This window comes from Rattus norvegicus, chromosome 15 (genome assembly GCF_036323735.1).
Source record: "Rattus norvegicus strain BN/NHsdMcwi chromosome 15, GRCr8, whole genome shotgun sequence".
Lineage (NCBI taxonomy): Eukaryota > Metazoa > Chordata > Mammalia > Rodentia > Muridae > Rattus > Rattus norvegicus.
Window position 1 is genome coordinate 86085955 of NC_086033.1, and position 8918 is coordinate 86094872.

Here is an 8918-nt window from a genome sequence, read left to right on the forward strand (position 1 = left end):
AACAAAATTATGTTCAAGCCAGCCATGGTGGTTCACACCTTTAACTCAATCTGTGGGAGACTGAGGCCTGTAGACGTGAATTAGAAGCCAGCCTAGTCAATATATGAAGTTCCAGCATCCAGAGATATATTGGTACATGCTGCCCCAAACAAACCAACCAATCTATGTATATGTTTTAGGTTTATAAATGTATCATTAATGCATGTCAATATTATAGTGTATAATAGCAACATGTTTAGATCCAGTACTTTTCTTTTTTTTTTTTTAGACTTTAGTTTTCTTTTCTTTCATGCACACGTTTGTGTGCCTGGGTGAGTTTATGAGCAGCACAGGCGTGTAGGGGCTGGCTTAGGGCAAAGGGCTGCTTCACCTCACCCAGGAACAGGAATCAGGACGCAAAGTATTAACCACTAAACCAATCATAAAAACATTATGGACTTTCCATCTGAAATTAGAGCTTGAGAAATCAAGAAAGATGGGTAAATGGTTTAAAAACTATCATTTTAAAAGGAGCAATATACAGTTTAGAAAACACCTAGACTAAGGACAGAACAAAGAGCATACTTAGCAGCAGGACCATTCTGAGTCTTAAAGTTGGTTTTGCTCCTTCCTGGTGAAAAGAAAGGGCAGCTCTGGGTGAGCTCAAAGACGCTCTCACTTTTACTTTCAAATGAGAACCTGAGTTTTAGAGTGTTCCTGGGGGAAAATGATTCATGAGTGATCTATTGTTGCTAATAGAGACTTGTTGTGAAGTAGTACAACATGTGACCTTTCTAGCTTAATTTGCGGACATTATCTGCACAAGAATGCTCTGCCCTGGGGCTTGGGGATTTAGCTCAGTGGTAGAGCGGAAGCGCAAGGCCCTGGGTTCGGTCCCCAGCTCCGAAAAAAAGAACCTAAATAAATAAATAAATAAATAATAAAATAATAAAAAAAAAGAATCCTCTGCCCTGTGATCATGAATGTAAACATGTTAGGGAATCTTACCAAATGTTTATATATGTACTGAGGCTTATGACTGTCTATCTGTATGAATATCTGTAAGTAGTTTCCCGTATGTGCAGTACGGTGAGTGCACAGAAGTGTGAGCGTGCGTACGAGCAGTGTATCTTCGAGTTATGCCATCTGTGAACACGCACGTGTGTGTGTGTGTGTGTGTGTGTGTGTGAGAGAGAGAGAGAGAGAGAGAGAGAGAGAGAGAGAGAGAGAGAGAGAGAGAGAGAGAGAAAGCATGCAGGAGAGCTTATAGGGGAGTGTGCACATATGAGCACAGGTGAGCAGAACACCTCTAACAAGGCCAAACCAATCTGGTCTGAAATTTGCTGTGTAGCCCGTCTCCACCTGGAGTCCGAGGCTCTCTAGCATACCCTGTTGAGCAGGAATCCTATAGTTGTTTCTCTCATCAGTTTTTGCCACTGCTCTCTATGCTTAAAACTTGTTACAAAGGTTGGAAAAGTGGTCTTTGATGAGGAAACTCCTAGAGATGTTATTTGTTATTTGATATTGTGGTTGTAGTAATGGGGTCATAGGTGTTTGCCTACAACTCCACAGTACAAGGAATTAAAGTCACACGATTGTCCCCACAGGGTGACTCTAATACACAGTAGCTAACGTATTCTTAGAAAACAACCAAGTCTTTTCAGGTACCATCTTCCCTCTGGTGGGCATTTTGGCTAAGGTCACTCCCACTGAGTTCTGGGAGCCTCTCACACCCCAGGTCTATGTAACTTCCTAGAGGTTCCTCCCACACCCCACCCCCAGCAGCTGCATATTTCCATTCATTCTCCTGACCTTCTCCCCTGTCTCCTCCCATACCTGGTCCTGTCCCTCTTTGCCGTCCTTCTCCCCTGTCCCACCCAGGTCCTCCCTCCCCCTGACTCCCTTAATGATTTTGTTCCTTAAGTGGGACTGAGACATCCTCACCTGGGCCTTACTTCTTGTTAAACTTCCTATGGTCTGTGGGTTGTATTGGGGTATTCTGTGCTTTTTGGCTAAGGTCCACTTATCAGTGATAAGTGATACCATGCATGTCCTTTTGGGTCTGGGTTAACTCACTCAGGAGGGTATTTTCTAGTTCCATCCATTTACCTGCAAAATTCATGATGTCCTCACTTTTAGTAGCTGAATAATATACCATTGTGTAAATGAGCATCATTTTCTATATCCATCAGTTGAGGAACATTTGGGTTGCTTCCAGTTTCTGGTTATTACGAATAAGGCTGCTTTGAACATAGTGGAGCACATGTCCTTGTGGTATGGTGGATCATCTTTTGAGAATGCCCAGAAGTGGTAAAGCTGGGTCCTCGGGGAGAACTATTTCCAATTTTCTGAGAAACCACCAGATTGATTTTCAAAGTGGTTGTACCAATTTGCAATCCCATCAGAATTGGAGGAGTGTTCCTCTTTCTCCACATACTTGTTAGCATGTGCTGTCTGTCACTTGAGTTTTTGACCTTAGCCCTTCTGATTGGTGTAAGGTAGAATCACAGGGTCTTTTTGATTTGCATTTCCCTGAAGACTAGGAATGCTGAACATTTCTTTAAGTGCTCCTTGGTCATTTGAGATTCCTCTATTGAGAATTCTGTAGCCCATTTTTTTCAATGGGTTATTTGGTTCTCTGGAGTCTAACTTCTTGAGTTCTTTGTATATATTGGATATTAGTCCTCTATCAGATGTAGAGTTAGTAAACTTCTTTTTCCAATTTGTGGTCTGCCATTTTGTCCTATTGACAGTGCCCTTTGCCTTACAGAAGCTTTTCAGTTCCATGAGGTCCCATTTGTCGATTGTTGATCTTAGAGCCTGAGCCATTGGTGTTCTGTTCAGGAAATTATGCCATGTACCAATGGGTTTACGAGTAGATAGACTGGGGCTCCAGTAGAGGAATGGGGTCACCAACCCACCTTCAAAATTTTTGACCCAGAATTGTTCCTATCTAAAAGAAAAGCAGGGACAAAAATGGAGCAGAGACTGAAGGAAAGGCTATCCAGTAACTGGCCCAACTTAGGATCCATCCCTTGGGTGGCACCAAACTTTGACACTATTTCAGATGCTACGTTGTACTTGCAGACAGGAGCCTAGCATGGGTGTCCTCTGAGGGATTCTATCAGCCGCTGTCTAAGACAGATGCAGATACTAATGATCAATCATTACACTGAGGTCTGGGACCCCTATGGAAGAGTTAGGGGGAAGACTGAAGGAGCCGAAGGGGATGACAACACCATAGGAAGACCAACAGTGTCAACTAACCTGGACCCCTGGTAGCTCCCAGAGACTAACCCACCAACCAAAGAGCATACATAGGCTGGTCCTTGGCCCAGGCCCACATGTAGCAGAGAACTGCCTTGTCTGGCCTCAGTGGGAGAGGATACGCCCAATCCTATAGAGACTTGATGCCTCAGGGAAGAGAAATGCCTTAGGGGCTGGAGACCCTCATGGAAGCAAAGTGGAGAAGACAGGCTGAAGAACTCTGGGGGGTGGGGGGACAGGAGAGGAGAAATATTTGGAATGTAAGTAAATAAAATAATTACTTGAAAAAAAAGAATCAAAGGACTGGAATAATGGGATGCTAATTCATGGGATAATCAAAAGGAAATCTTGACTAATAAGTGAATTATAAATAAATAATAACTGATATATAAATAAATGACTGGGATTTTGACCTAAAAAAAAAAACCAAAACAAAACAAATAAAACAACTACATACCTGGCACGGTGCCAAAGAAACCTACATTTCTGTTGTGATTTCCACATTCCTTTCAAACAGCTACCTTCATGATCATCATTTTAAAGACAGAGAATATGAAATCCAAACTGCTTATGTGAGAGCTTTCTCAAGTATGCTTTCTCTCTGCGGGTTACATTGGGCAAAGTCTGCTGGTCTGTCCTCAACTTCATGGACTGCTTCCTCTCCAACTCATCCCTTCTGAGTCATTATAAAAAGGTTCTGCTTTCATTCTTCAATATCTCCATTTTAAGAGCTCCATGCATTTCTGTGCATAAAACATGAGTAAGTGGATGGAATTAGTATTATTAACATCACCATCACCATCACCATCACCACCATCACCATCACTATCACCATCACCACCACCACCACCACCACCACCACCACCACCACCACCACCATCATCATCATCATTATTATCATCATCATCATCATATTTGGCTTTTGATGGAAGGTTTCTCTGCATAGCCCTGACTGCCCTGGAACACATTTTGTAGACAAGGCTGGCTTTGAACTCAGAGTTCCATCTGCCTGTACTGTGATTAAAGGTGTGTACCACCATACCCTAAAAGAGTGTATGGATTATTAACAGATGATAGATAGATAGATAGATAGATAGATAGATAGATAGATAGATAGATAATAGATAGATAGATAATAGATAGATAGATAGATAGATAGATAGATAGATAGATAGATAGATAGACAAATACATAGATACATAAATAGGTGATAAATATATAGGTTAAAGGAATGTGGTGATGAAATTTCCTAATTTTCTCATTTGTTTCAAAACATTGTACACTGGCTTCTGAAACATTGTACATGATAGTTCTAATATTCTTAAATTTTAAAACTCTGATTCGTTTGATTGTCTTTTATTGTTTAGACTATGACTTTTAACAATTCTGCCAAGTGATTTTCCACCGAATCCTGGGAATTTTTAATGTTTTTACAGAGGCTCCAGGCCCCGTGTAGTTTTCTAACAGGTGACCCTCCCAGTAGTACAAGGGGGAAGATGAGATTCTTCAAGTCCACTGATCGCTTCAGCAAGCACCAGGCAGCTGCCCACACCACTGACAATGTTTGCCACTCGGTCTCCCCTGCTGTTCTGTTGACCACTTCCTGGTGAAAATGCTGAGACTGTAAGTTTCACTTCACTGGGCTCTAACAGTCACTCATAGGAAAAGAAAGAACAGAAGCAGAACACCGACTGGCCCAACTTTCCATTATCTAATTTGTCACTACTGGCTGGGAGTGGAGGTTCGGTACCCTTTGAGTGACAACCAGGAGAACTTCAGTGGTGCATGACCACAGCCAGCAACTCTCCCATGCGGCCCCAGATCACTCCCAGATCTTACTGACAACATCCTGGCAAGAGAGCCACTGCAAGCTTGGTTCCTGTGGGCGGGGCATGGTTAATGGGCTGCCCACCCGGTCCTGCCAACACCACCAGGTGAGAGATTTGAAGCGTTACCTTTCATGCTGTATTCAGTGGGAAAGAATGCCTTCTCTCTCCGCCCTGGTTACATCACCTGGTAGAGTAAGTGGAACCATATTCTATAGTTTCTACCCAGAGAGGGGAGGGAAGAAACAAAGAGGCATTTATCGTTGGTTTAGAAATAGTAGTGCCAAATTATGACGCTTGGCCAGAGTACTTGGCAAGAACAGGGTAGGTGGTGCCAAAACGCTTCCAGGCCTCTTGCTAGAAAATACATTTTTCTTGGAGCTTTTTATGTAGATGCTTGTCAACAGCTCCAACTTCTGTGGCAATTTGCAAAACCCATGGAAGATAATGAAGTCGCCCAGGAATTCACCAGGTATCATTCCTCAAAACCAGGGTTCCGAGCAATCTGTTCTCTCACCTTTCAGAAGCTCCCTCTGTTGCTCACGGCACCAAAAATTGTGCCAGACACGTTTCAAGAAGGAAAAAGACAATGGAAGAATGATGAAGTCCTTTTATTTTTGTGGAACTTGAATTGTCCAAGGGTTTACAATTGGTGAGGCCAGAATTTGACCCTAAAGAGTCTTCACGGAAACAAATTAGCAGTAACAATAAAAATAACTTTGTGGGGTTGGGGATTTAGCTCAGCGGTAGAGCGCTTGTCTAGCGAGCACAAGGCCCTGGGTTCGGTCCCCAGCTCCAAAAAAAAGAAAAAAGAAAAAAAAAATAACTTTGTATATATCAATTTGTTATGAATGCCATAACAAAATATCACATGCTGGGCATCTTAAGCAACAGAAATTTGTTTGCTTACAAGCTCTGAAGGTTACAAGTATAAAATTAAAATTCCTCTTGAGATCTCTTTTTTTGGGCTTCTACATGGCTCATTTCTTGCTGTGTCTTTGTATAATCTACCCTCAATATATCAATATGTCTCTTTGTACAAGGCTAGTAAAGTTGGGTTAGGACTTAAATAAATTACTTCATTTTAATTTTATTACTAAAGTGAAATTTGTACTGTGATGGTTCATGCTATTTTTTCTAACTTTTCAGGATCTTGAATCATTTGCCTAGGAGACAAGCCACCACCAGACCTATCTGTGAGGGATTGTCCTAAGGGTGATACTGTTCTCTGGACCAGATCTGTGACTGTATATAAAAGGGAAAGTGAGCTAAGCACATAACGTTCATTGCTCTCTGCTTCTTCAAGATCAGCTATACTCCTGAACTGTGAATCAGAATAAAGCCTTTCTCCCTTAAGTTTATTTTGTCACAATATTTCATTATAGCAATGGAAAAGTAATATAAGATACCCACCTTCTGATGTAATGGAGAATCATCAACATAGGAATATTCAGGGGCTACAACTTAACCAATAACAATGTACTAACAATATAGTATGCAAAACACTATGTTACATAATGATAAGACCATACAGATGTGTATTACCTATGGGAAATTGCCTGACTGTATAGTTAATTTCAGGTGAATTCACCAACTAGCCCATTAGCCATAATTAACACCCAATTGGTGTTAATGATACCTGGTCACTCTTTTTACTAACAATTAGACATAGATTATAGCTGATCATAGGTGTGGTAAAGAAAAAGAAGCAAGCATTTCTTCTGAACTTCTTTGATAAGAACTGGAAATCATTGTGCTACTCCTAAAAAGACAGCTACCGTGGGACTTTCTCTCCTGCGTCTGGAAAAGGAAGGCTACTGGAGACAGTTAGAGTCTCTTGGCTTCGTATTGGAGGGCTAATGAGTTCAGCCCAGTCCTTGGTGCTCCGTTTTCAGTTAGTCCAAAAGCTCAGACACTTGGGCTTCAGCTACACTTAACAGCATGGAAGAATCATAGCAGGATAGCATTAGATTTAAGAAGTCCCAGACGGTCTTCTGCTAGGGAAGAACACATCAATTCCCACCCAGTGCCAAATGGTCATCCCTGAAAACTTAGATCCAATTAACATTATATAGGCTGAAAGGTTACATCTAGGAATATATATTTGTATACATATACAGCAAACACATATACATATATGCAGGCAATGACAAATAATGAACAAAGAGGCCATGAATTTAAAGGAGAATAGACAGGGATAGATGGGAGGCTTTAGAGGCAGGAAGGGGAAGGAAGTAATATTGTGATTATATTATAAGCTCAGAAATAAAATAAGTTCCAAAGTACCATCCACAACATGTTAGTCTCTTTGTAATGTCAGGAACAACTACATAAACATGCATATACTTTCTGGAACTATCAGATAGATTAAGTCATTTACAGAGAGCAGGCTGAGATGGGATTGAGGGTAGGTGGACAGTAGTCTGTGGTACTTACCTCTCTCATTCATGAGATAACTCCATCACTGATACAGTTTAAGAAAGAAGGGGTTAATTTTACCTCACAGTTTGAGAATAATCCATCGTGGCAAGGTGGCATGGCAGCAGGAGAGTCACGTGACTCCATTGCATCTGTAGTCCTGAAGCAGAAGAGAGACCGTTGAACCTTGGCTCGCTATCTTTCTCCTTTTCGTTCAGTTTTAGAACCTCAGGCAATGGGATGGCGCCACCAACTTCCAGGGTGGGCCTCCCCACCTAGACTAACCCAATCTAGAGTGGTTATTCTGGGTCTTGTTGCAATCAATAGAAGACATCTCAGGGGCATGCAACAGTATGGGATTATTGGCTGTCAGCATCCCAAGTTTGAGTTGAAGTGGTTCAAATGTCATTATGCTATTTATTATTTTATTTTTCTTTGGATTTTTGGTTTGTTTTGTTTGTTTTCAATACATCCTGACCACAGTTTCCCTTCCTTTCTCTCTAAATAAAATTAAAACAATAATTACACTATTTAAAATAATGAAATAAAATAACCAACTGAATCTGTGGAAGAGGGAAACTGGATAGCCAAGAGCTGGACTTACCGCTTTCTTTTCTCTCATTCTTCCAATAAAGAATTGACCCTTTATTGTTGGATGATGCAGTTTTCCTATTAACAAATTAGCTGCATCTTCTCAGGATGAAGAAATAGTAAATGAAAATCCAATGAGTCCTTATATCCTCGCCTCTCTTCAAAGGAGGAATTTTCCAGACACCCCCTACCCTAACTTCATAGGTCCTGATTCAAGAGCTAGAAACTTCTATTTTAATGCTGAACATCAAAGCCTTCCTTACAACCTTGCCCTGCTTTCGATGACATAATTTAGTACATCATATATATTATTGATGTACTATCATCTCTCCTTAAAGACTCACTTTCGTTATGTCATTTTCTTCAACAATTTCTGCTGATCAAATTTAAATCTCTTCCTGCTTTTTCGAAGTCTTCCACAATCCAATTACCCAAATTTACCTCGAGCATCCTCCTGTGGACACAATTGAATACACTCCTAGCATCATAAGCCCCTCTATCCTGTTTTCTGCAGCAATTGTTTGGAAAACTTCTCCTGAGTCTCTTCAGAGCCTGCAAATCTCCCCAAGCCATCTCTCCCTCCTACGTAAGCCTTTTGTGGCTCTGTTATCATGTTAGAGCCTCTAAAGTCTCCTGTAAAGTGATGGTTGGTTTCTTTCTCTTTAGAGGGAGCAAATTTCTCTTGTGGCTGAAATTTTTTTTATTTCTACTCATCCGTTCATATTTTGGATGATATTGTGATCTCTGTGTCTAAGGTATCATCGACCTGCTTCTTCCTTCCAGGAACCACTCCTAGGCTTTATGTATCTGAAGGTAACATAACAGCCGTCACTGATT

General features: G+C 41.1%; 1 long non-coding RNA gene across 1 annotated transcript; it reads left to right on the plus strand.

Moving 5' to 3' along the window:
- Positions 1-4897: 4897 nt before the first annotated feature.
- LOC102546379 (uncharacterized) lies at positions 4898-6428 on the plus strand. Its single transcript, XR_360155.5, has 2 exons — positions 4898-5180; positions 6222-6428. It is a non-coding gene; the product is annotated as an uncharacterized LOC102546379 (long non-coding RNA).
- Positions 6429-8918: the final 2490 nt, after the last annotated feature.